Source organism: Miscanthus floridulus, chromosome 8 (assembly GCF_019320115.1).
Source record: "Miscanthus floridulus cultivar M001 chromosome 8, ASM1932011v1, whole genome shotgun sequence".
NCBI classification, from domain to species: domain Eukaryota; kingdom Viridiplantae; phylum Streptophyta; class Magnoliopsida; order Poales; family Poaceae; genus Miscanthus; species Miscanthus floridulus.
In genome coordinates, this window is record NC_089587.1 from 128,806,681 (window position 1) to 128,833,643 (window position 26,963).

Below are 26,963 nucleotides of genomic sequence, written 5' to 3' on the forward strand. Positions count from 1 at the left end.
CTTATCCCTTCTTCGGCTATTTGGGGCCAGCCGGCCGCTTACCAGCGGCTAGGGCCACTGCCTCCTCTCCAGCTTCGAGCACCGCCTAGTCGATGTCCTCGTCTTCGATCTCGATGCTAGTCTGGGTGGTGGGACTAGCTCCTTGTGGCCACTCCACTCTAGGGGGTGGCGACACAAACACTGTTGCTCTATCCCGATCATTAACCTAGGTAACAAAAATGGGTGAACACAGTAAGTTTCCACTTATCCTACCACAATATAAAACTACGGGTACAAGGCAAGACGAGTTACCTTTGGGGGAGGTCGAGCAAGCTTGAAAGCATGCTCGATGTCATTCAATCTGGCATAATTTGGATCATCTAAGTTAAATAGCTCTCCAATTCTAGCTTTGACTTCAATTTTCTCAAGCGCCTCCTGCCTCGTCCTTATCGGGTCCGCGCTACCTTGATATTCATAGACAGGATGTACTCTCCTCTGGCAGGGCTAGATCCGTCGGCTGATGAAGTTCCCAACAACGCTCGGACCATCTAGTTTTTCCATGGGATCATTCCAAATATTTCTAGAATCTATTTCAGGTGCTCGGGCTTCTCTGACCAGCTTGTCCTCTTCTCCGGAATGTACCCCACGTCACACAATGTAATCATGATCGGCTCTTCATGGATGTAGAACCATTTCTTATACCAGTTGATCTAGCGATGTGTTCCATGGGCAGTGCAGGTACTAGGCTTTCATGCCATCACGGAGGTTGAGGTACACACCCCCAGCTATCTTCGAACCGCCGCTTCCTTTCTTCTGCAGATAGAAAAGATGGCGGAAAAAATCGAAATGGGGCTGGAAGCCACCATATGCTTCACAAAGATGTATGAAAGTGGCGACAAGGAGGATCGAGTTGGGATGCAGATTGCAAATCCCAATCTCGTAGTAAAGACAGAGCCCCTGGAGAAAAGGATGTACTGGAACCGCAAATCCCCACTTAAAGAAGTCTTCAAACACCACGATCTCACCTGGTTGTGGATCGAGGTACCCCTCACCTCTGGCGCATGCCATCCTGTAAGCTCCTTGTTGTGGAGTACCCCCATGGTGATGAGGTCTTCAATGGTCTGCTCATTGCTTCTCGATTTCCACCACTCCTTCGCCATGACTCCTACTTTCTTCTGCGCATCGCTTTTCGCCATGACCCTAGCCTTGCTGATGAATGAGGAAATGGCGAAGGATTGATTGGTGGTAATTTCGAAGGTATTAGGGTTGGCGAGAGGAAGAACATGGTTGCGGCTGCGAATGGCAATGGGGTTCAGTAAAAAGTAACTTACCTATCTTATACTGTATTTAACCCAAGAGTTATGCCATTTCATCTGCCCGAGATTCTTGGGAGACGTGCGCATGTGCCGTAGATGGTTGTTTTCATAGCCTCGAGATCTATGCTAATATATGCGCCTCTTCGTTGCCAGTGTGGGAGGGCCCACGCTGACACACCTACTTACAGGTGCCACGCAACTGTTTGCTTAAAAAGACAAAAAGGCAGTATGACGTGCTATACCCGTCTACTTCTTTGACCAGACATGTCAGATTGGACTTGACAGAGCAAGTAAATAAATAAATATAAAAAATAATAGTACAAGTGGCATATGGTTTTTCGCCACACTTCTCGTGCTCAGGGACTATCGCGACTATCCTTGTGCTCAGGGACTGTCCAGACCACCATCGTGCTCAGGGACTGTTCCGACCACCATCGTGCTCGGGGACTATTCAGACCACCATCAGTGCTCGGGGACTGTCCAGACCACCATCATGCTTGGGGACTGTTCCGACCACTCTCATGCTCGGGGACTTCCTCGACCACTCTCCTAACATTTCTCGAGACCGCTCTCCTCGGCTACATATGATTTGTACTCACATATAGTTGAGAGGCATTTATTTAGACCTTGCTACAAGGCTGATACCTCGCCTTCTAGCAAGCTCGGGGACTACATTGGTATGATGCACCTGCCGGTGCATCTCGTATTGCTTGTACGACGATTGGATTCTCAACTTCAGTGGGAGTTCTTTTTAGACCCTGGCACCACGTGCCTACGTCACCTACTACCAGGCTCGGGGACTAAGTAGGCACACTTCACCTTATGGTGAATGTGTTTATTTTATCAACCTCTAAGCTCTAACTGTTGGCCATAACTACTATTGTACAAGGGTCACTTACATTTCTTTTCAGAAATACAAGTGGGCACACTTCATCAGGAAAGAAATCTTTTTCTTTTTTCTTTAGAGCACCATGCATTCTTTCGGACAACCAGGAATCTTTGGCTATAATCGTGGTCTACTGCTTTCTGTTCTGACCAGAATACTAGCACATTCGCTTGGTCAATGTTTCAACCAGTTGGAGATGACATGAAGACGGATCGCATTAGCCGAAGGAGATCGAACGGCGTGTCACAGCATAATACATGGTACTCGAGGACTAGCTGTGGGGGTATTAACCCCTATACCCTTACAGCTAGGCTTGGGCCGGCCCAAACTAGGGGGTCTAGCCCACTAGAAGATGACGCGTGGCTCGGCCAATCTGTTTGGAGTCCCACGCAAGGAATCAAGGCAGATTTGGAGATCAAGCAAGATCCTGGTCGGTTAGAATAGGAATCCTTATCCGGCCACCTATGGCAATTGTAACTGGTTAGGATTAATTTCCAGATCTGTAACCCTACCCCCTAGACTATATAAGGTGGGCAGGGGACCCCTCTAAAAAACATCTTTCATTGACATACAACAATATAATCAAACGCAGGACATAGGTATTACGCCTTCGCGGCGGCCAAACCTGGATAAAACCTCATGTTTGTCTTGTGTCACCATCTTGTTTGTAGCTTGCGCATCTGTCTACCGATAATCTACTACCTTGGGAATACCCCTAGGTAGACTACCGACCATATTTCGTCGACAGCGATGATCCTTCGGTTTACATCGCGGGCCACGGCACGTGCGTGCCCACCATCTCCACGGCGCCTGATCTCCTCATCGACCTCCACGTACTCTCGAACAAGCTGTTGTCCGACTTTGTCTATTTCCTGCTTTCGGGCTCTTAGCTGCTCCACCCCTATGTGAGGTGGGGCCACTGTCCCCCTCTCAGTTGCACCGCCGAAGTTGCCTATCGGGGTAGTTTCCTCCGTGGAGACGCTTTCGACGTGTCCCTCAAAGGTTTCTGCCATGAAACATTCCCGGGAGGGATGATGGCTCCCCCTACTAGAGTCAGAGCTAGAGTCCGACCCCGGCCCCTCCGCGAGGAGGCCGTGGAGGGACTCCGTAATGCTTTCGATCATCCCTATGAACTTGTTGTTCAGTGGGGGATAGGATCAGTGCACTAGTGCCACAAGGTGGCTAACGATCGCCGTGGCGTTACGGAGACCAAACAGAAGCGCCGTCGGGGCACTCCGTGCGGAGTGTTCCGGAGTGAGGGTGAGGCAGCGTGGGTCCTCCCTAGGATGGCTGTGGTCCAAGGGAGACACCGGGCTGGCTCTCAAGCCTCCCAGTAGTTGAAGTTGACGGAGGGGAGAGACTAGACGGTGGCGTGGGCCAAGCGCCAACTCTCCTCCTAGCCTGACGATGAACTCTAGGTCACAGAAATGCACATGCGCGCCGGGGACCCAACTGATTGCGTGGTTAGCCATTTGAGGCCTGATTTGGAATACGCAAAGGCCCCTACCTGGCACGCCAACTGTTGATGTTTCGAACAAACACTGGCAAGTAAATTTATAATTGTTGTACGTTAGACCCGGATGGTGCACTAAAGGACACAAGATTTATACTAGGTTCGGGCCAAATGTCCCTACTGTCCAGTTTGTCACTGCTCATGTTATCGGTACCGAAAAGGGTTCGTAATAGGGGGTACAAACGGTCGAGAGAGGGAAAGGTCCCAAGTCTCTGATGGAATGGTCGAAAGGACGCCAAAAGCTCGATCACTGCTTGGCTGTATGAGTGATGTGTTGTGTGTGTTGAATAGATCTATCAAGAGTCGGTCCCTTTAGTGGGGAGCCCTACCCTCCCTTTTATAGACCAAGGGGGAGCAAGGGTTACAGATAGGAGAAAGAGGAAAATGCTGAAGGTATAGAAGGTCCTTTGAGGGAGCTGGGTCTTCCTTTTTCCCTGTGCCTACCCTGCTTAACACGACAGGCCGTGTCAGAGGTAGCATGTTCCTTGATCCTCATAGGCTATGCCCTAGCCTCATTTAGCAAGTGGGTGCATCCCATCATACGCTAGCAGACAGTGTGGCATGTCGGAGAGCCGAGCTGTGACCCCTCGGGGAGTAATAGGGGAAGTGACCATACGTCCGTCACTGTAGATGATGTGATTTCTGTCTTGGACCGTTGTGGCTGTCGTATGCCTGTGTTAGTATCCACGCCCGAGGACTAAAGGCAGTGCCTACTACACTATGGGACAAAAGTCGGCGCCTACAACACTATTTGGACACTGTTACGTCGGAAAGGGCTTAAAGCGCCTGTCCCATCGTATCCTGATGGTACCTTCCTACAGGCATGCAGGGCATGGTCCTCGACACTGCGTTTGACTTGAATGTCCTGTCGTACCCTGTGCTTGTCATCATGAAGGAGCAAGGTGCGATTGTCGGGCAAGGCGGAGCCCGCCCTCGGACGTCGGGCGAGGCGGAGCCAGCCCCTAGCCGTTGGGCGAGGCGGAGGCCGCCCTTGGATGTCGGGCGAGGCAGATCCCACCCTCGGACGTCGGGCAAGGCAGAGCCAGCCCCTAGCCATCGGGCGAGGCAGAGCCAGCCCTTAGTCATCGGGTGAGGCGAAGGCCAGCCCTCGGGGGTCGGGCGAGGCGGAGCCCGCCCTCGGACATCGGGCTGAGGCGGAGCCAGCCCTTAGTCATCGGGCGAGACGGAACCAATCTTTCGTCATTCGGGCAAGAAGCGTAGTAGTGTTCTTGTCTGACTAGAAGCGTCAACGTTCGATGGTCGTTAGTCCCACCTCATTGGGTACCCCGGTATTAGGTCCCCGACACATGGTCACTATTGCATCGAAAGTTTTATGTTGCATGATGTTGAAACATATCTTTGAGCCACAAGTGCCTTAAGCCCTGAGGCCAAGGATAAGGACTTAGGGGCAGAGACATCACTCCCTAAGCCGCCCATCTCCCTATGTCACACCACCTGTGAGCCGCTATACGCCGTAGACTAAGCCGGGACGCAAAGGCAATAAAGTAACCAAATTTTCCTTATTTTCTAATAGCCAAAAAATAATAACAAAAATTTAGATGCTCAAATACAACAAGGCAACAACTAATCACTATTCTCACCATTTGTTCCATTGTTGGAACCACATCCTCCTGATCACATTCAAAATCAATTTCCACATTTGGCTAATTGTCACACCCAATTTTAAGGATAAAATGGGATGCATAAATCTTATATGCACCCAGAGATCAATCGCACACATAAGCTGACAAATTACAAAGTATCATCATAAGTGTTTATTACATCACGAAGAATAACTCCTTACAAAAACATCAAGTCTATAATAAAAGCGGAAGAACTAGATAACTACTCTCCATGAGAGCCGCCTAAACTCCACAGGGACGTCGACTAGTGAACCACAAGTCTAGTAATCCTCAGGGTAGTCATCATAACCACTGTCATTTGTTACTCATCCGGGATTTTTATCCACATAATAAAAATAAACAAGCATAAGTACATCTCGTACTTAACAAGGATAATATGGGGTTACAAAGCTCAAAAGACTGACACTGATTGTACTGCAGGTTAGCATTTTAATAAGTTATAATTTTAGCATTAAGTAGCTTTAAGTTATACTTAAGCCCCAATTAAACCACATGATCATAACCATGAATAAGAGTCATCATTGGAATTATCATCATTAATAACATCATCATCAAGTGAGCAACTATTCTGTCAGTTTTCTGGGCCGCTCGTGTCTGTGAGCACAGCTGATATACCAGTTTTACACTCTATAAAGGTTGTACACTTTCACCATGAGTCGTGTTGCCCATATGTCTGGGTTTATAACTCCCTAAAACACTACCAAAATGAGCAGGCAAGGAGATGGGTGTTGGCGGTCCTTAACTCACGAAATCTGACCGCTAAATTAATCTAAAATGACATGAAACAAATCAATAACCATAGTCATATGGTTTATTTCTGACCAGTTCCACGAGTTTTTGTGGCTCCAAGTTGTTTTGCAGGATATACTCAAAATACACGTTAAAAGGATATTAAATAGTACAGCTTGACGAAAATAGGGCACGAAAGGAATTCGAAATTTGTTTCACAGCAAAACAGTTCCGAACAAAGATTTAGAGCGTACAATTGCTAAGAGCTCGTCGATCCGATTTGGAACGAGAAGATATTAATTTTCCAATTAAAGAAAAGGAGAAGCCAACTCTACCAGCAGCATGCACGAGTTGAAATTTCTACATCCAATCCACGGATGCAACAGCAGGGCCCAACGGCCCACACGGGCAGTGAACTCTCCGAGAAGGCACAGCAGCAGATGCTGTCGGCGGTAACAGCAGCATGTGGGCTAAGAGGGCTCACCATTGCCAGCGCAAGCAGTAGCATTTGCTGTCCATGCTCACGCGCGTGAGCAGCAGCCCAGACGGTGACGGGTACAGCACAGGCAACGGCCAGAGGCGGTGGCAGAGAGCATGCGCGACCAGGCCCAAGACGACGCACTACGATGGGTCGGCAGCGTTCCCACGTACGAGGAGGCCCGGTCTTTGGTCGGTTCTGTATTACGGTGCGGCGGCTCCAAACCGACCTTGACAAGGTCGGTTCCTGGCCAGGTGTCCAAAGAGTAAAGGAAGGAAGGAATATTATCGAGATGCTAGGAGTATCTTCACTTGTCCAAGTTTCCTCCCATTTATAAATAGAGACCATCTCCCTCACTTGTGACACACAGCACAAGGGCTCTCAAGGCTCTCCTCTCTACCATTTGTTCAAGATTTAAAAGTAACTTAGCTTAGTTGAGAGTTAGAGAGAGATGCTCAAGTTCCGAAGGAATCCTCGGAGATTCGGTATAATTTTGTATCGCTCCTTTGTAAGACTCAAGTATTAATTTATTTACCTTCTCTATTCACTACTACACTCGGACTTTTCACAGCCACGTCCTAACCCCCATCACAGTCCAATTTTGGCCTCGGCAGTAAGCTGTCGGCAGTGATGATCATAGCCCTCACTGTTGCTATCTGAGACCGTCTGTGGTGTACAGTAACACCGTCATATTGGCTTATGATCCGTCCGTGCTAAGGTCCTTACTTCTGTCGTATTGGAACATGACCCTATGTTGGTATGCACTAACACCGCCACATTAGCAAATGATCCTTCTGTGTCGAGGCTATCATCACCATGATGTGGGCACATCAACCGCTTGTGTAGTGGTCACGACACCGTCGCCTTGTACTTCGACCTGACTGTCAACTATGCAGGTTCGCTGTCGCTTCGACGGCTGAGACGTCTATAGAGGTGAACATCACCGCCGCTTCAGCATATGAACCGTTAGTACAAAGGTCATGGTCACCATCGCCTTGCACAACGATCCGCCTTTGATGATCGTTTAGTCAGGTGTCGGGTTACTAAACGATTCGGCGGTGATACACTTTTGATCCCTGCCACATAATACGTATAGCGACGATGTTGGACGTTTGCACCACCAACAGCAGTGGTGATAACAAAACAATAAAATAGCTTACTGAACACAAAGCATACAGATATAATAATTACATCCATAAACCTTATTCTTATAATAACAATGGTCGCTTACCATAATATCATTCTCAACTGATTTCCTAACACAAGCGGTACATATATTGCAAACTAAAGGTATTGATCTCTATAGACTTACATAACGAAACAACGTAGCTATGCTCCTCCTATGTGGCACTCCTGCTTGCTAGGCAAAAATAAATATAATTAGTGCATCTTTCGGATTTATAGCTAATGCACCATGGAACCCCTCTTCTTCCTTCCTTAGCCAATGTAGGAAAATTGTTCAAAAGCACTCAAACTCAACCTGCACAAAGCAGCAGTATTAATGATATTGAACACACTATTCCTTTAGTTACCAAGCCCAAATTGTCATATATATAGAATCAAAATAATTACCTATCTGAACAAACAAAATATAGCAAATGCACATTTACTACTCTGCTAATGACTCCGTGAACAAGGGAACATAAAGAAGATAGAAAGGTCCGTTGATACATAGACTCTAGGTAGGTCTAGGATAGCGGATGACCCATGTAGGGAGGACATGAACTTTTCTATGGTTCGTGTCATATGCAAGCAGTGTTCTGTCCTCTCCAACAAGAAAAATCAAATTCCATTCAAGGTGAACTACAATCACTCTATACTCCGCATCACAAACCTCGTAACCAAATTCAATATTGTTCTATCCAAATATCTCCAGCGTGGTCACCATATGCTTCAGTGTCCATCTATTACTACCATAGTCTTCAAGGATCCAGATTGTCTTCAAGGATCCAGATTGAAAGCTGAGTCATAGTGTAAATATCAGCAGTACATAAACACAACTGACCCTAGGCTTCATGGATCGAGATTGCATCACCACATGGCTTCTATATTTTCATCCATGTCTTTCCATCCATATCAACAGCAACAATCTAAGAGAACTCGAGCCAATGCATAAAACCATTAAGAAACACACTTCTCGCATATGTGGATACTATAATACCGTCGCCTCATTCAGATTCTTTAAAGCTCCAAGCTGCACTCTTAGATGAGTAAATGCTCACACCTACGGAATCACCCTCCCTCATCTTCCCATATTCAAACACATGGAAGTGAGAGGAGACTGTCGGATCGAACCCAAAGGAGCCTCGCCACAAGAACGGAGGTTATCCGGTAATAGCAACCATTTGTTAGTCGCTGGATTGTAGACAACATAGCGACACCCAAAACACCAGCAGAGGATGAGGCCGCTGCAGCAATCTGAGATGACAACATCATGAATGGGGAAGGGCAAGAAGGACAAGGAGGGGTGTTCACCGGTGACGCTGGTGAAGTGGCGTTTTTCTTTCCAAGTGCGATAGAAGAATCCGGCAATAATCTAGGGGCAGCTCTTTTTGGTACTCGGTGTTTGAGATGAGGTGGTTCTAGGAGCGGCAGACACACTTGTAGCTACACAAGGAGCCGACAGTGAGGCGGCGGAGGATGAGGACCAAGACATGGTCTATTAGGATGCCCACTCCCTTCATCTTGTTTGGGACCTCCTCCATCTTAACAAGGATCTGCTAGAGTGGCACACACACACTAATCAGATAGATGCTTGCTTCCTACTTATACTTACATGAGTGAAGAGGGGAATTAAAATCCAAGAAACATAGATAAGGGAAGTGCGAAAGCATTACCCTTACGTTTGGATCTTGTAGCAGTGAGCTCGAGCGGGCACAACGGTGAGTACCACCTTGGTCACCGGTGCATCTGTGGGGGGCAGTGAGGTGTACCGACACCACGGCGTGGAGCACTAGATTGTCGGTGGTGAGTGGCAGTGATGGAGAATAGTAGCACTAAGGTGGAGGCAGATAGGGTGGGGGAAGTAGGCGGTATTTGTAAGCTAAAGTAGGAGCCGTGGGAATGTAAATTTGAGCAAAACTTTGTAAATACACGCAGGGAGACTTGGGCGGTCTTGGAAATTGACGATAGAGGCGCCATCCTGAGTTCCTGACCGTCTAGAAGCAGGCAGTGAAGGCTACCGGCGATGGTGGTTGCATGTTACGAATATCACCTAACGACGGACAGTGACATACGGTCATGAAATCTAAGGTGCTCGGGGGCTACCATCACACTACCAGTTGTAGAAGACCGCTTCTCCATCACACAAAATAAACATCGCAGCAAAGATAAGGAAGATCCCAAAAAATACATAAGTTAAGAACATTTCATATTTCATCTAAATAAAATATACATATTCTACGCTAAAAATTCAGTACATAAAATAAAAATCCTACTACAAGAATAGCTTCAGCGAGATGCGGATGACCCTCCAGTCGGGCCTTCTCCCTAGGCTTGTAGTAGGGGCCCTTTCCCATGCGACGCTTGGGTTTATTGTGTTAATTAAAATATAGTTAGATTCAATTGGTGACAGAAACTACGTAGTAACTTATAAAATTGAAAGAAGGTTGATCACAAAAAACATCATCACAGTAGAGTTATTTCTTCAGTGCCTTCTCCTTGCGCACTTCCTTGTCAGCCCTATTGGCCGCGTGGCGCTTGTCCCTATGAGCCTTCATCGCCTGATTGCCGCTGCTAGTCCCCAACTCCACCAAGCTCGCAGTCGTGGGCCATGGTGTCGTTGCTCAAGATATACTTGGCCAAAGCACTATGCTCGGGCCCAGAGATCCCCTTGCCTCTACAAGACTTCCCATTGGCGTGTTGCAGCAACTCGCGAAGACTCCAGGATGACACTTTCTTGCCACAGCAAAAAGGACACACAAAGGTGCCCTCGCCATAACCACAAAACCTGATGCCTCCATTGGAGAGGCCAAGTAGGAGCTCACTCTCCTTCTCTTCGAATTCAGCCTCATCTGAATATGAGTTTTCGCTCTCGGAGTCACTGTGGCCTGCCATGCTTGTAGAGGAGGTGGACGAAAGAAAGAAAAGATCAAATGCAAAATTTTGCAAGTTTAGAGTGGAGAAAGAAACACACCATAACCCCTTCTTATACGAAGCAATGGCGACGATTAGCATGGCAGCGTCGACTTCCATAGGCGCATATTTTCTATAGCCACGCCTCGTAGTGTACCCTACGCGTCCATTCAATGGCGACCATTTGCATGGCAGCGTCAATTCCCAAGGCGCGTATTTCACATCGCTTGGCCGGGCAACGTACCCAAAGCGTTCTAAAACATTGGAAAAGCAACTGCCACAATGGTCATCAATTAGGAGTGTGATTCACACGTAAGAACACGGCATACCCAACAATGATGTTGTGGGCTACGCGCCATGGAGATTGTGTCCAACGTCCAAGATCAAGTGGCACAGTGCACTGCGTGGCCGGACAATACTCTTTAAATAACCAAGAAACAAAGTTTCATCACAATAACCCCTCCACAATCAAATTCCCCCCCCCCAAAAAAAACTCCTCCTCAATCAACGTATGTCGCGCTATCCACATGTCGTACCTCCATCCACACCGGCAATAATGGCAGCGAGGCAGCGCCCCACATCACTGACGGCGCTCCCTGCTGAGGTGCAAATTGAGATCGACGATGACCCCGCTGTGACCTCGGAGCGGCCCATGGATGAACTCCGCAGCCTACGAGTGACGTGCTCGTCCATGCGCTACATCTATAGTGACCCTACCATCAGGTCGGCGTGTGGCAGTGATCGGTGTAGATGCGGGGCGAGGTCATTGTGGCAAACCCACCCTAAATAACACGCTTTGGAGGTGCTCGTCTTTCCTAGACACTAAGCACCTCGAAAGTGAGCTACATCGGACAGTTTTCATCGAGCACACCCCAAGGGAGAACTCGAAACTAATCTATGTTTTACATCCAGAATCCAATAATGAGTACGAGCTTACAACACTTAGTCCATTTCATACAACAAGAGTTCTTGGAAATTATTTATTACAATACCAAAGTCCAAAGTGCTGATAATTAAACAGCGGAATGAAAATAAACATCTAGCAGAAACGATACAAGGATCCGTATGTGCCCACTAGATGAATCCTCCACACAAGAGCTACTCCTCAAGTTGCACCTGCAACATGGGTAAAATAAACCCTGAGTACACAATATACTCACAAGACTTACCCGACTAGTTGGAATAGTTTCTCGACTCTCAAGGATATGTAGGCAATATGGGTTTGTTGTTTTCTTTTTGTTTGTGGAAAGCCTTACTAATAGTTCATCCTTACAATCAAGTTTTATTAGCAGTCATAATTACTTCATTAGCTAACCATTCTAGGTAAGCACCTGTTCTACTTTCAAGCAAGGGTTAAGCAATCAGAACCACTTCACCATCTTTCATCTTCCAGTTTTTACTACGGTGCTAGAACATAGCCAATTCATACCGTCTCACAAAAACGGTGATTTGCGAATCAATGTATCCCTAGCTGAGTACCCTAAAACACATGCCCCGTTTGTACCCTAGGTACAAACAAGACCAACCCATTCCACTCCTAGTCATGGGGTCTAGGTCCCCGTCCAAACTTAGACTCCAAGCCCCCATACTTGAGACCTAGTCTCAACATGGTGCTTAGACCTCCACCTTTCTCCACCTCCAATAAGTCGGTATAGAAAGAGCCAGAACCCATGATAAGAGCGTAACGAGCCTTCCCGCTCCCATAAGCAAGTATGTGCTCAGGATAATAAGTTTGTGACCTGACTACCATCCATAGCAACGGATGGTTCTTAATCGACACGAACAGAGAAAATAGTGTAACCAAACTAAGCCCCATTGGCCAAGGACACAACCTGTTACACCAATACCCATACCATATCCCTACCCTATCTCCATTTTTCCTTTCATCATTTTATTATGAGAGTAATAATAATCCCTTATCGTGAGCAACGGCAGGTTACTCACGCTACCGATGACCTAAGCATAGCATCTACTCAAACCTACACTAGTAAGACTCTTAGGACAGGTATATCTATGCATGAGGTTTCCATAAAATTCCTATAACGTAAATGCACATAACATATATAAACAGTGATTATCAAAAATAAGGGGTTATACACCGGGGCTTGCCTTGGGCAGGCACGGTGTCAGCTGAGTCAGTTAGTGGTGGCTCTGGGACCTCCTCCTACATGAGAATCTCTTCCTCATACTCCTCGATGATCTCCTCGAACTCAGTGATCACCGGTGGTCACGATCTTTGCCAGCTCGTTCTCTACAAGCATGCGATGATGATCCAACACTTAGCATTTAGGCAACAAGCAACTCTTAGACTAAGAATACACACACTAAGCTACTAAGCTAGCTCTAATGACCAAGGTACTAAGCTAACTATCATCTTTACTGAAGCAAAGTGTTGGGTTCAACTAACAAACACCTAGCTTTATAAATGAAGGATATATCTTTATTTCTGTTGATGATTTAATGTATATTGAAACAAAGAGCATTTAACTACCCTAATGCTTAGTCTATTCTAAAGCCACAAAAATTACAATGAGCACATAATAATACAATGAAGCTACTATAAAAATTTCAGAACTAAAGCTATCATCAATTTACCACCAAAATTTCCTACAATAATTAACTTAATATTATTAAGCATCTTCAATTGATTTAATAGCCCCTAATGTCAATACATATAAACATGAACTAAATACACCAATAGATGGAGCACAATTTTAGGAACCTAACCAAATTTGTTTCACATTTTTTGGACACCTACATGATTTTATATTAATTACCATAGATCAGCTTAGAAATTAAATTAGAAAACTATTTCTAATTCCATATGAAAATGAATAGCGAATCTCTTCGCATGGCCCACATGCGCGGCCCGCACAACCCAACGCGCACACGCAGCGGTCCGCTGAAGCGGCCCACGCGACATCGGCCCACGCGCGAGACAGCCTGCGATGGGGGAATCCCGCGCGCGCTGGCGCTTTTGCAAAATAGACCTCACACTTCTCCTAAATTACAACTAAGTCCTAACTGCTATTTCCCCTTCTCATAAGACTTCTCACTTAACCCCCTGGCTTTCCTAGAATTCCCTCGTGCGCACCCCTAGCTAACCCGTGCCAGGCGACACGGCGAGCGGTGGCATGGGATGGCCACGCCAGCCACCAGAGACCCGCACTAGCTTGTCTGTCAGGCCAACACTCAACTATGGTCTAACCGCCTACACCGAGTGGCAACACGGGGCGGCGGGACGCACTGGAGCGAGCTACGGCGGCGCGCGACCATCCGTGATGGTGACACAACTGCTCTAGCGAACCAAGGCACCTAAGGACCGAACCGGCTAGCGAGTGAGCATCAGTAGACTACCATGGACCTAGCCAAGGTGACGGTTGGAGAAGAGGGTGACGGAGAAGGGTTGGCCACATGCGGCTGAGCCATGCGGCGGTGCACCGTGGCGGCATGGTCGCATCAGCGATGACAGGGAGGTGGTAGCGGTTTGGCTATGGCACATAGGGTGAAGTGGGAGTCCAGGCGATTCTAGTGGTGTAGGTGAATTGGCTCGGGAGGGACGGTAGGAGGGCTGCCCTCGACCATGGAAGAGCGTGGCCTTAATAGCACGGCGGTGGGAAAACTTCAAATTGGAGCTTGGCCTTACACGGTTCGAGGCTGGGTGGGGGTCGGGCAGCGAGAGGACGTGATGTTGAAACTGTGGATGCAGTGAATTGAATGGAGGTGATCGTTCACTGGGTAATTTGATGGCGTGGCTCGATGGTGGCAGCAGAGAGAAAGAGAGAGACGGGGCATGGTAGGTGGGCTCAGCTTGGCCTTGCCTTGGCGGGATGCGGTCGGCGTGATCGTGAAGGCCCACGTGTAGGCACTAAGGACAAGCGTGCGTGTCCACGACCGGCATGGCCTGTGCGACCATAGTGCCATAAATGGCAAGACGACTGTGAGCTCTACCACGTGCGTGCGGCTGCGGCGAGCACCAAACTGGGCTAGCAGCGGGGTATGGGTGCAGAGGTAGGCACGAACGTGACGGTGAGGCGATGGCACCTACAACGGCTGTGACGCGACACAGGGCGGGTCGACTGGTGCGGCGGGATAGCCCACGTGCATGTGGTGGCAGAGCGAGCGGCAACAGCGCAGCACAGTGTCGTGGTGGTGTCGGTAGCAGCAACGTGAGGTAGGGTAGCAGTGCGCAGACACAATGAGAAGGTGACGGCGTCGACAGTGGCTTCGTCGTGGCACGGGGCGGGGCAGGCGGTAGCAGAAGCTCTGCGCGGCGGGCCATCGGCAGCCGAGCCACAACCAGGCCAGAGGCAGCCATGGCCGGCCACGCGTGGCAGCGCACGCATGCGCAACCAGTGTGGTGACATCATGCACCCGAGCTAGGTGACCGCATCCACCCTGGCGAGTTAGGCCGAGAACATGTCGTACACGCATTTTAAAGCACCTATAACAACTAAATGATTGTTTCTGGACCTAAACCATCTTCACCGTGCTCAAGATGGCATATGAGGCTACCTAACCTGAGCTAAAACACGACACCACCTCCTAACTCGATTTCACAAAATAAATCACCAAACATTGCACTATCTTGATGCTTATATATACTTAAATTCTTCTAAATCCTTGAGCTGAATTTGATTTCAAGTTCCATTTTTAGGCTATTAGAAATGTTATCTAGTAATGTTATTTTTTCACAACTAAGTATTTCATTGTCATCTACAAAGTTCATATCCCAAATTCTATTTAAGTGCCACATATATGTTCTATAGTATTTTTGTTCAATAAAAATTAGGTTTTAAACCCTACATGATATACATGAGTTGTGTAATAGCTTCTCATTTAATATTTTTATTGATCATTTTAGGTTGCAATACTTCATCTATTCATTCCATCACATGCACTAACACATAAATATAATGCTCATGATGTGTCTTAGTAAATGATTTAGGGTGTAACACCGAGGGTGTTACAGTAGTCGAACAACTGCGTCAACTACTTCGCCCTCCTTGCTAGGCTGACCCAAGTCAGCAACCCGGAGGCTTGCTTGCTCACCGGGATACAAACCGTATTCACTGGAAAACGATAGCCCTCCAGCCATGCCTCGACTATCTCACCGGCGCTACCAATGGCGGGCACAATGTGGTGGCCTATTTGGTCGTTATATTCCTCTATAGGCACAATGGCGGTGCTCGCGACAACAACACTGCGAGGCAGCACATAAGACGGGTTGAGGGCGAGGAAGAATCGCAGGCGGCGGTGGCGGGCGGCGACGGCAGACCAATGAGCAGCACTACTAGATTTTGACCCTATTGCTATTTGACGTCATTTGCATCACCACAAATTGTGTTGTAATAGAGGTGTGTTTTACAATATTTATCCAAAAAGGTGGCAATAGAGGGACTATGTTGCCACAAAAATAATGCATTGTAATTTTTATGTTCGGTGTTGCAACAGGTGAGACCTATAGCAACTCTTTTTTTAAAAGTGTTGCTATTGGTTAATAATATTGCCAGTGATGACATTTAGTTGCATTAGTATTGTTGGCCATTGCACCTATCTAGGTGCTCTTGCAACCAAATAGAACAGTGTTGCTATTGCTTGAAATTATTGCCACAGTGTTGTTGGGTTGTAATATTTCTCACGACCATTGCAATAGGTAGACCGTGTATTGCAACTAAATTTCTAAGGCGATGTAATAGCTTGTTGCTATTGCCATAGTTTTTGTTGGTTGTAATATTTCTCACAACCATTGCAATAGGTAGTTGTTTATTGCCACAAAATTTCTAAGGCAATGTAATAGTTTGTTGCTATTGCCTACAGTGTTGTTGGGTTGTAATATTTCTCACGTCCATTGCAATAGGTTAACCATGTATTGCAACTAAAATTCAAAGGCGATGTAATAATTTATTGCTATTGCCATAGTTTTGTCTGGTTGTAATATTTATCTCGACCATTGCAATAGGTAGTTGTTTATTGCAACTAAATATTTAAAGCGATGCAATAGCATGTTTCTAAGTATGCATGGTCGTCACGAGTAAGGATTCTCATTCCAGCATTCTTGGGTCTAGTTTGGACTTGGACTTAGATGTAGTGGGTTCTTGGGCCACAAGCTTTACCTATCAAAACCTTCCAAGGAGCATTAGTCTTTGACACATCAATCAACTCGGCGTAGGAGCATGGGATTTGTACACATCAGCACCAAATCAGATGTTGAAGTGGAGTATGAGCTTCTATCTAATCGAAAGAAGAAGCAAAGGCTTTTTGGTACTGCCACAAGTAAATTTTGTTGCTATAGAATAACATGTGTTGTTGCAATATTGTATTCTATTGCAACACTCCTATTTGGTGGGCCTTTGGGTGTGAAAGGCTAGGAAAACAAGGCACCAACACCCAATGTGAATAAGAGAAATTGGTGCCCTATAGATCAAGAAACAACGGCTCCATGCCCTTCATTATTAGGGCATCAACACTGCGATGCTCAACACACACCATCTACATTGACAATGCTTGCACCCTGATTCATCTTGCCTTTGGTAAAGTTCTTCTAACGATCTTGTGGGCATGTACTCTCCATGCTACAGATTTATGCAATTCTAATTGAATTCATTTTATTAGCATACTGGGTATACTAGTATGTATTTAGTAAAAAAGGCGTACCCTAGTGCAGAGAATTCCCGCTCTATGCGGGGTCTGGGAAAGGGTGTCAGTGGCAAGCCTTATCCCTCGCCTGTGCAATGCAAGGAGACTGCGACTCGAACCCAAAACCTTTCAGTCACAGGTGGTAAGACTACCGCTTGCACCAGGCCCGCCCTTCACTAGTATGTATTTAGTCAGCCTAATAATTGTTTGCTTAAGTATACTAGTATGTATTTAGTCAATTTTTTTTGGGACAAACATATACATTAGTTCATACCAACTACCGGGTCATACATTCACCCTGTTCGCTGGTTGGTGGTGGTGCTGGTTTAGACTGACTGGTGCTAGTTTTTTATGAGAAGAAAACATTATTGACTGGTTGAATAAGCCTAGGTGAGACCAAAGAGCGAACAGGGTGATTACATATATATCGTGGGTCCAAACATAGCCACAAACTTACATTAGTTCATCCAAACCAACTACCAACACATGTAGTGCTTCTATGCCAACTCCCGGGTCATATATACATATATATACACATAGACAATCAAATTACTATGCAAATAAGCCCAACAGCATATCATAACATTCACCATATTTCATTACATTCATTGTCAAGTTCATATCGACAGAAGTGACAGTTTATATAGATAAAATAAAACACAGCATTACATTCGTCCTTAGGCAGGTAAGGACATAGACTATCTGTTGAGCAAGTCCCCAGCTGCTTGACCTTGGCCATCCATAATGCCTTTTGTCCACTATGCAACCAGATAAAACACAACCACTTCTCCAAAGTAACCGCAATTCCTGTTCAAATCAATCGAATTAAGTTTATTCAAAAGCAACAGCTATAGCAAAAGGTAGTACATAGACGGTAATCAAATATCAACTTGTTGAGGAATCAAAATAGTGTAATTGAAATAAATATACAAATTAACTCATATTGTAACTTCTGGTTATCAGCACTGAATATATATATAACAAAACAATTATAATTTTGTACTATTCATGAGCACTTTTAGATTAGAATTAGAGCCATATCCAGTTATTCTTGGTGTCAAGAGCAAGAGCGAGTACCTTAGGGTCATGGAATTTGTCCATATCATGCATACACAACACGAGAAGCAACCATCACTTACTGAAGCAAAGAAATCAGTCAAAAAGGCACTTTACATATGTGTACTGCACGAAGAAACCAGATAGCTGATCCAAAAATACAATCAAACAAGGTGGTGCAGCTACAACTTTGCTACAACATGCAGTAGCCAGAACCCTTCGCAGTAGTAACCACTGCAAATACTACAGCTATGCAACAGGATGCAAATATTCCTTACCAGATTTGTGAAGGAATGAAAAATTGATCTACTGAGTTTCAGACACGGCAATATAAGTTGTGTGACTGTTTTTAGAAAGTTACAGACACCACCAATATTATAGCAATGCAACAGGATTCAGAGTTTTAGACAGCAGCACTGACATCTGAGTGAGAAGTATAACTCTATAAGCTGCTGAGTTGCTTAGTTATGGCTGTAAGTAGTACACTGGATTAGCACTAGTCATACTTTGTAAAACTAAATAAATACAGAGAATCCAGTGTTATCACCTTTCAGTGTCATTTTAGTACGTATTGCTTGCTGGTCATTTTAGTACATATTGCTTGCAATTTAATTTCATGGAGAAAGTAAATTGTTCTACCAGTCAAAACTACAGGTTGCTAAACATGTATGCTACTTAAGGAGAAGTATAAAGCAGAGCATAGGTGAGCCGAGCTGTTGCCAACTGCTGCACAGAACAGAACATTTTAGCCGAGCTGTTGCCAACAGCCAGACAAGTTTGATGGTGGCACTGTAGTAGGACAACATTTTATTAATGAAAAAAGCACCAGCAGCTGGTTTGCTTTCACAGACTCGTTGGTTTTCTCTGCAATCAAACCACACACAAAATTAATTGCATTGGAACACAGTCGTATGAGCATGAACAAAGACTGAAATCACCAACTCACAAATTGAAATAAGTGCAAACATTTCTAGTTGGAGTGCTGCTTGTGCAGACATGCTAATTAGCATCTATTTATTATTTAATATGTGCAGACATCCTTATTGGTGCACATAAGTGGTCAGAGATATTTCTTAAATATGTTCAGACTTGCATGTAGTAAATTATCAGAAATGTTCAGATAGAATATTAGACGATAGGTTAATTCCCCTAAGCATTTACTGTCCCCTATTGTGGTTGACAAACCACAGACCAGATTTGGCCTCCTAGCTGGTCTGTTCTGCATGCTGCTGCTACTGGAATATTATTTGTACTACTTAAGTGACAATTATTTGGCCCTAAACCTGTACTGGTACATGCAAAACATGAACTGAAAATACCACTAGGAGAATGATTATTAATAAATGGGTACCTTTGTGATTTCTGTAGGTTGCCAAGCACCTTGAATGTCCTGCTTGTTTGCAAGCTCCAACACTAAACTTCAGACTAGTGACTGAGAATTTTGACTTTCAAAACCCTGTGTAAAATACAACATAATTGTAGTGTTTTGGTGCAGAGCTCTGAAAAGGGAAAAAGCTCATCCATCAACATGCGGCAGCATAAATACATGCAGAGGCAGCACGCAAAAAAGAAAAAGACAATGCAATTGGTATTGCAGATATGGCTGCCTTTTTATTCAGGAAAATACTACATCTAACACTATCTGTATCAGGATATGAACACTATCTGCATGGAACATCACTACAGCTCTATATTTCAGATTGCATGAACACTATCTGCATATGAGATGTGCCCATTTTCAGTAAAGGAAGGGCAATCAGAGAGGACGTACTCTAACAGTCAGTTTCTGTATCAAGAATATTTGTAGTTAAGCAGGAATCAGTTAGTTTACCTCATCAGCATTTATATCCGAGAAGTGAACCTGAAAAGCGCAAACCATGTTATGAAAACAGCCAATTTCAGGAAGACAAGACATGAAGACAAAGTAGCCCAAAATGTTGCCAGTGCCATGGGCAGCAGATATATTAATCGATAAATATCCATGTCTTAATAAACAAAGCAAGAATACAAGCAATATTCTATCCAAATTTCTACCCAAGAATCAAACCTTTCGGCAGCCTAGTCCTTGAGTGGCATGAGCTCAGCCTTGAGCTGCTGTCTTGAGCCACATGGAGCAACGGAGCCATCTGTGTAAGAGGGCACGACGCGTGCGAGGGGCGCCTCACTGACAACGCCGTGCGTGATGTGGCTCTTCGCTGAAGTAGACCGTCTAAATGAGTCTCTGAAGTATTGTACAAAAGTGGGAAATCCAAATCGCACTGTCATGGCTGTCATTAGCCAATCACTTTGTGGCACTATCAAAATAGTAAATCATTAATCTAGAAGCCAATTGGTGCACCAGGATCCAAAGATGAAAGGAGCACGCACACACCTGTCTGAGGTTATTATCGATGCATCTGGAGTTGGCAGTGGTCTTGTTGGGGTAGTCCATGACATTGCTGCGCAGCTCCCTGATAGATCTCTCGAACTTGTAGTTGTAGTAGTAGAGATCGAACTGCGAGAGCTTGCCCCTGATGTCGTCAAGAGAAGGCGAGGAGCTGCGCGTAGAGGACTTAAACATGACGTTGCTGCCCAAAAAGACATATTTTATTTATAAGTATTAGCCAATAATATACTTTTTGAGAACCCCGCTGTGACCTCGGAGCGGCCCATGGATGAACTCCGCAGCCTACGAGTGACGTGCTCGTCCATGCGCTACATCTATAGTGACCCTACCATCGGTCGGCAGTGTCGGTGATGTGTAGATGCGGGGCGAGGTCGTTGTGGCAACCCGCCCTAAATAACACGCTTTGGAGGTGCTCATCTTTCCACTAGACACTAAGCACCTCGAAAGTGAGGCTACATCGGACAGTTTTGTCGAGCACACCCCAAGGGAGAACTCGAAATAATCTATGTTTTACCAATCCAGAATCCAATAATGAGTACGAGCTTACAACACTTAGTCCATTTCATACAACAAGAGTTCTTGGAAATTATTTATTACAATACCAAAGTCCAAAGTGCGATATTAAACAGCGGAAATGAAAATAAACATCTAGCAGAAACGATACAAGGATCCGTATGTGCCCACTAGATGAATTCCTCCACACAAGAGCTACTCCTCAAGTTGCCACCTGCAACATGGGTAAAATAAACCCTGAGTACACAATATACTCACAAGACTTACCCGACTAGTTGGAATAGTTTCTCGACTCTCAAGGATATGTAGGCAATATGGGTTTGTTGTTTTCTTTTTGTTTGTGGAAAGCCTTACTAATAGTTCATCCTTACAATCAAGTTTTATTAGCAGTCATAATTACTTCATTAGCTAACCATTCTAGGTAAGCACCTGTTCTACTTTCAAGCAAGGGTAAAGCAATCAGAACCACTTCACCATCTTTCATCTTCCAGTTTTTACTACGGTGCTAGAACATAGCCAATTCATACCGTTCTCACAAAAACGGTGATTTGCGAATCAATGTATCCCAGCTGGAGTACCCCTAAAACACATGCCCCGTTTGTACCCTAGGTACAAACAAGACCAACCCATTCCACTCCTGTCATGGGGTCTAGGTCCCCCGTCCAAACTTAGACTCCAAGCCCCCATACTTGAGGACCTAGTCTCAACATGGTGCTTAGACCTCACCTTTCTCCACCTCCAATAAGTCGGTATAGAAAGAGCCAGAACCCATGATAAGAGCGTAACGAGCCTTCTCCCGCTCCCATAAGCAAGTATGTGCTTCAGGATAATAAGTTTGTGACCTGACTACCATCCATAGCAACGGATGGTTCTTAATCGACACGAACAGGGAAATAGTGTAACCAAACTAAGCCCCATTGGCCAAGGACACAACCTGTTACACCAAATACCCCATACCATATCCCCTACCCTATCTCCATTTTTCCTTCATCATTTTATTATGAGAGTTAATAATTAATCCCTTACGTGAGCAACGGCAGGTTACTCACGCTACCGATGACCTAAGCATAGCATCTACTCAAACCTACACTAGTAAGACTCTTAGGACAGGTATATCTATGCATGAGGTTCCATAAAATTCCTATAACGTAAATGCACATACACATATATAAACAGTGATTATCAAAAATAAGGGGTTATACACCGGGGCTTGCCCTGGGCAGGCCGCGGTGTCAGCTGTGAGTCAGTTAGTGGTGGCTCTGGGACCTCCTCCTACATGAGAATCTCTTCCTCATACTCCTCGATGATCTCCTCGAACTCGTGATCACCGGTGGTCACGATCTTTGCCAGCTCGTTCTCTACAAGCATGCGATGATGATCCAACACTTAGCATTTAGGCAACAACAACTCTTAGACTAAGAATACACACACTAAGCTACTAAGCTAGCTCTAATGACCAAGGTACTAAGCTAAACTATCATCTTTACGAAGCAAAGTGTTGGGTTCAACATAACAAACACCTAGCTTTATAAATGAAGGATATATCTTTATTTCTGTTGATGATTTAATGTATATTGAAACAAAGAGCATTTAACTACCCTAATGCTTAGTCTATTCTAAAGCATAAAAATTACAATGAGCACATAATAATACAATGAAGCTACTATAAAATTTCAGGACTAAAGCTATCATCAATTTACCACCAAAATTTCCTACAATAATTAACTTAATATTATTAAGCATCTTCAATTGATTTAATAGCCCCTAATGTCAAACATATAAACATGAACTAAATACACCAATAGATGGAGCACAATTTTAGGAACCTAACCAAATTTGTTTCACATTTTTTGGACACCTACATGATTTTATATTATTACCAGATCAGCTTAGAAATTAAATTAGAAAAACTATTTCTAATTCCATATGAAAATGACAATAGCGAATCTCTTCGCATGGCCCACATGCGCGGCCCGCACAACCCAACGCGCACACGCAGCGGTCCGCTGAAGCGGCCACGCGACATCGGCCCACGCGCGAGACAGCCTGCGATGGGGGAATCCCGCGCGCGTGGCGCTTTTGCAAAATAGACCTCACACTTCTCCTAAAATTACAACTAAGTCTAACGCTATTTCCCCTTCTCATAAGACTCATCTTTAACCCCCTGGCTTTCCTAAGAATTCCCTCGTGCGCACCCCTAGCTAACCGTGCCAGGCGACACGGCGAGCGGTGGCATGGGATGGCCACGCCAGCCACCAGAGACCCCGCACTAGCTTGTCTGTCAAGCCAACACTCAACTATGGTCTAACCGCCTACACCGAGTAGCAACGCGGAGGCGGCGGGACGCACTGGAGCGAGCTGCGGCGGCGTGCGACCATCCGTGATGGTGACACAACTGCTCTAGCGAACCAAGGCACCTAAGGACCAAACCGGCTAGCGACTGTGAGCATCAGTAGACTACCATGGACCTAGCCAAGGTGACGGTTGGAGAAGAGGGTGACGGAGAAGGGTTGGCCACATGCGACTGAGCCGTGCGGCGGGTGGCACCGCGGCGGCACGGTCGCATCAGCGACGACAGGGAGGTGTGTAGCGGTTTGGCTATGGCACATAGGGTGAAGTGGAGTCCAGGCAATGCTAGGTGGTGTAGGTGAATTGGCTCGGGAGGGACGGTAGGAGGGCTGCCCTCAACCATGGAAGAGCGCGGCCTAATAGCACGGCGGTGGGAAAACTTCAAAATTGGAGCTTGGCCTGGTTCGAGGCTGGGTGGGGGTCGAGCAGCGAGAGGACATGATGTTGAAACTGTGATGCAGTGAATTGAATGGAGGTGATCGTTCGCTGGGTAATTTGATGGCGTGGCTCGATGGTGGCAGCAGAGAGAGAAAGAGAGAGACGGAGCACGGTAGGTGGGCTCAGCTTGGCCTTGCCTTGGTGGGATGCGGTCGGTGTGATCGTGAAGGCCCACGTGTAGGCGCTAAGGACAAGCGTGCGCATCCACGACCGGCATGGCCTGTGCGACCACAGTGCCATAAATGGCAAGACGACTGTGAGCTCTACCACGTGCGTGCGGCTACGGCGAGCACCAAACTGGGCTAGCAGCGGGGTATGGGTGCAGAGGTAGGCACGAACATGACGGTGAGGCGACGGCACCTACAACGGCTGTGACGCGACACAGGGTGGGTCGATGGTGCGGCGGGGATAGCCCACGTGCATGTGGTGTAGAGCGAGCTGGGCAACAGCGCAGCACAGTGTCGTGGTGGTGTCGGTAGCGGCAACGTGAGGTAGGGTAGCAGTGCGCAGACACAATGAGAAGGTGACGGCGTCGACAGTGGCTTCGTCGCGGCACGGGGCGGGGTAGGCGGCAGCAGAAGCTCTGCGCGGCGGGCCATCGGTAGCCGAGCCACAACCAGGCCAGAGGCAGCCATGGCCGGCCACGCGTGGCAGCGCACGCATGCGCGACCAGCGTGGGTGACATCATGCACCCGAGCTAGGTGACCGCATCCACCTGGCGAGTTAGGCCGAGAACATGTCGTACACGCATTTTAAAGCACCTATAACAACTAAATGATTGTTTCTGGACCTAAACCATCTTCACCGTGCTCAAGATGGCATATGAGGCTACTAACCTGAGCTAAAACACGACACCACCTCCTAACTCGATTTCACAAAATAAATCACCAAACATTGCACTGTCTTGATGCTTATATATACTTAAATTCTTCTAAATCCTTGAGCTGAATTTGATTTCAAGTTCCATTTTTAGGCTATTAGAAATGTTATCTAGTAATGTTATTTTTTCACAACAAGTATTTCATTGTCATCTACAAAGTTCATATCCCAAATTCTATTTAAGTGCCACATATATGTTCTATAGTATTTTTGTTCAATAAAATTAGTTTTAAACCCTACATGATATACATGAGTTGTGTAATAGCTTCTCATTTAATATTTTTATTGATCATTTTAGGTTGCAATACTTCATCTATTCATTCCATCACATGCACTAACACATAAATATAATGCTCATGATGTGTCTTAGTAAATGATTTAGGTGTAACACCGAGGGGTGTTACAGTCGTCGAACAACTGCGTCAACTACTTCGCCCTCCTTGCTAGGCTGACCCAAGTCAGCAACCCGGAGGCTTGCTTGCTCACCGGGATACAAACCGTATTCACGGAAAACGATAGCCCTCCAGCCATGCCTCGACTATCTCACCGGCGCTAACCAATGGCGGGCACAATGTGGTGGCCTATTTGGTCGTTATATTCCTCTATAGGCACAATGGCGGTGCTCGCGACAACAACACTGCGAGGCAGCACATAAGACGGGTTGAGGGCGAGGAAGAATCGCAGGCGGCGGTGGCGGGCGGCGACGGCAGACCAATGAGCAGCACTACTAGATTTTGACCCTATTGCTATTTGACGTCATTTGCATCACCACAAATTGTGTTGTAATAGAGGTGTGTTTTACAATATTTATCCAAAAAGGTGGCAATAGAGGGACTATGTTGCCACAAAAATAATGCATTGTAATTTTTATGTTCGGTGTTGCAACAGGTGAGACCTATAGCAACTCTTTTTTTAAAAGTGTTGCTATTGGTTAATAATATTGCCATGATGACATTTAGTTGCATTAGTATTGTTGGCATTGCACCTATCTAGTGCTCTTGCAACCAAATAGAACAGTGTTGCTATTGCTTGAAATTATTGCCACAGTGTTGTTGGGTTGTAATATTTCTCACGACCATTGCAATAGGTAGACCGTGTATTGCAACTAAATTTCTAAGGCGATGTAATAGCTTGTTGCTATTGCCACAGTTTTTGTTGGTTGTAATATTTCTCACAACCATTGCAATAGGTAGTTGTTTATTGCCACAAAATTTCTAAGGCAATGTAATAGTTTGTTGCTATTGCTACAGTGTTGTTGGGTTGTAATATTTCTCACGTCCATTGCAATAGGTTAACCATGTATTGCAACTAAAATTCAAAGGCGATGTAATAATTTATTGCTATTGCCATAGTTTTGTCTGGTTGTAATATTTATCTCGACCATTGCACTAGGTAGTTGTTTATTGCAACTAAATATTTAAAGCGATGCAATAGCATGTTTCTAAGTATGCATGGTCGTCACGAGTAAGGATTCTCATTCCAGCATTCTTGGGTCTAGTTTGGACTTGGACTTAGATGTAGTGGGTTCTTGGGCCACAGCTTTACCTATCAAAACCTTCCAAGGAGCATTAGTCTTTGACACATCAATCAACTCGGCGTAGGAGCATGGGATTTGTACACATCAGCACCAAATCAGATGTTGAAGTGGAGTATGAGCTTCTATCTAATCGAAAGAAGAAGCAAAGGCTTTTTGGTACTGCCACAAGTAAATTTTGTTGCTATAGAATAACATGTGTTGTTGCAATATTGTATTCTATTGCAACACTCCTATTTGGTGGGCCTTTGGGTGTGAAAGGCTAGGAAAACAAGGCACCAACACCCAATGTGAATAAGAGAAATTGGTGCCCTATAGATCAAGAAACAACGGCTCCATGCCCTTCATTATTAGGGCATCAACACTGCGATGCTCAACACACACCATCTACATTGACAATGCTTGCACCCTGATTCATCTTGCCTTTGGTAAAGTTCTTCTAACGATCTTGTGGGCATGTACTCTCCATGCTACAGATTTATGCAATTCTAATTGAATTCATTTTATTAGCATACTGGGTATACTAGTATGTATTTAGTAAAAAAGGCGTA

General features: G+C 45.6%; 1 long non-coding RNA gene across 3 annotated transcripts; it reads right to left on the reverse strand.

Moving 5' to 3' along the window:
* Positions 1–17,812: 17,812 nt before the first annotated feature.
* LOC136473534 (uncharacterized) lies at positions 17,813–20,876 on the reverse strand. 3 transcript variants are annotated; one of them, XR_010762656.1, is made up of 5 exons: positions 20,685–20,876; positions 20,361–20,607; positions 20,145–20,174; positions 19,665–19,769; positions 17,813–19,177 (listed from the first exon to the last, which is right to left on the reverse strand). It is a non-coding gene; the product is annotated as an uncharacterized lncRNA (long non-coding RNA). The 3 variants fall into 3 exon arrangements; XR_010762655.1 differs by having other exon boundaries at positions 19,665–20,607; XR_010762657.1 differs by having other exon boundaries at positions 17,813–18,064; positions 18,335–20,607.
* Between the last annotated feature and the right edge of the window lie 6,087 nt (positions 20,877–26,963).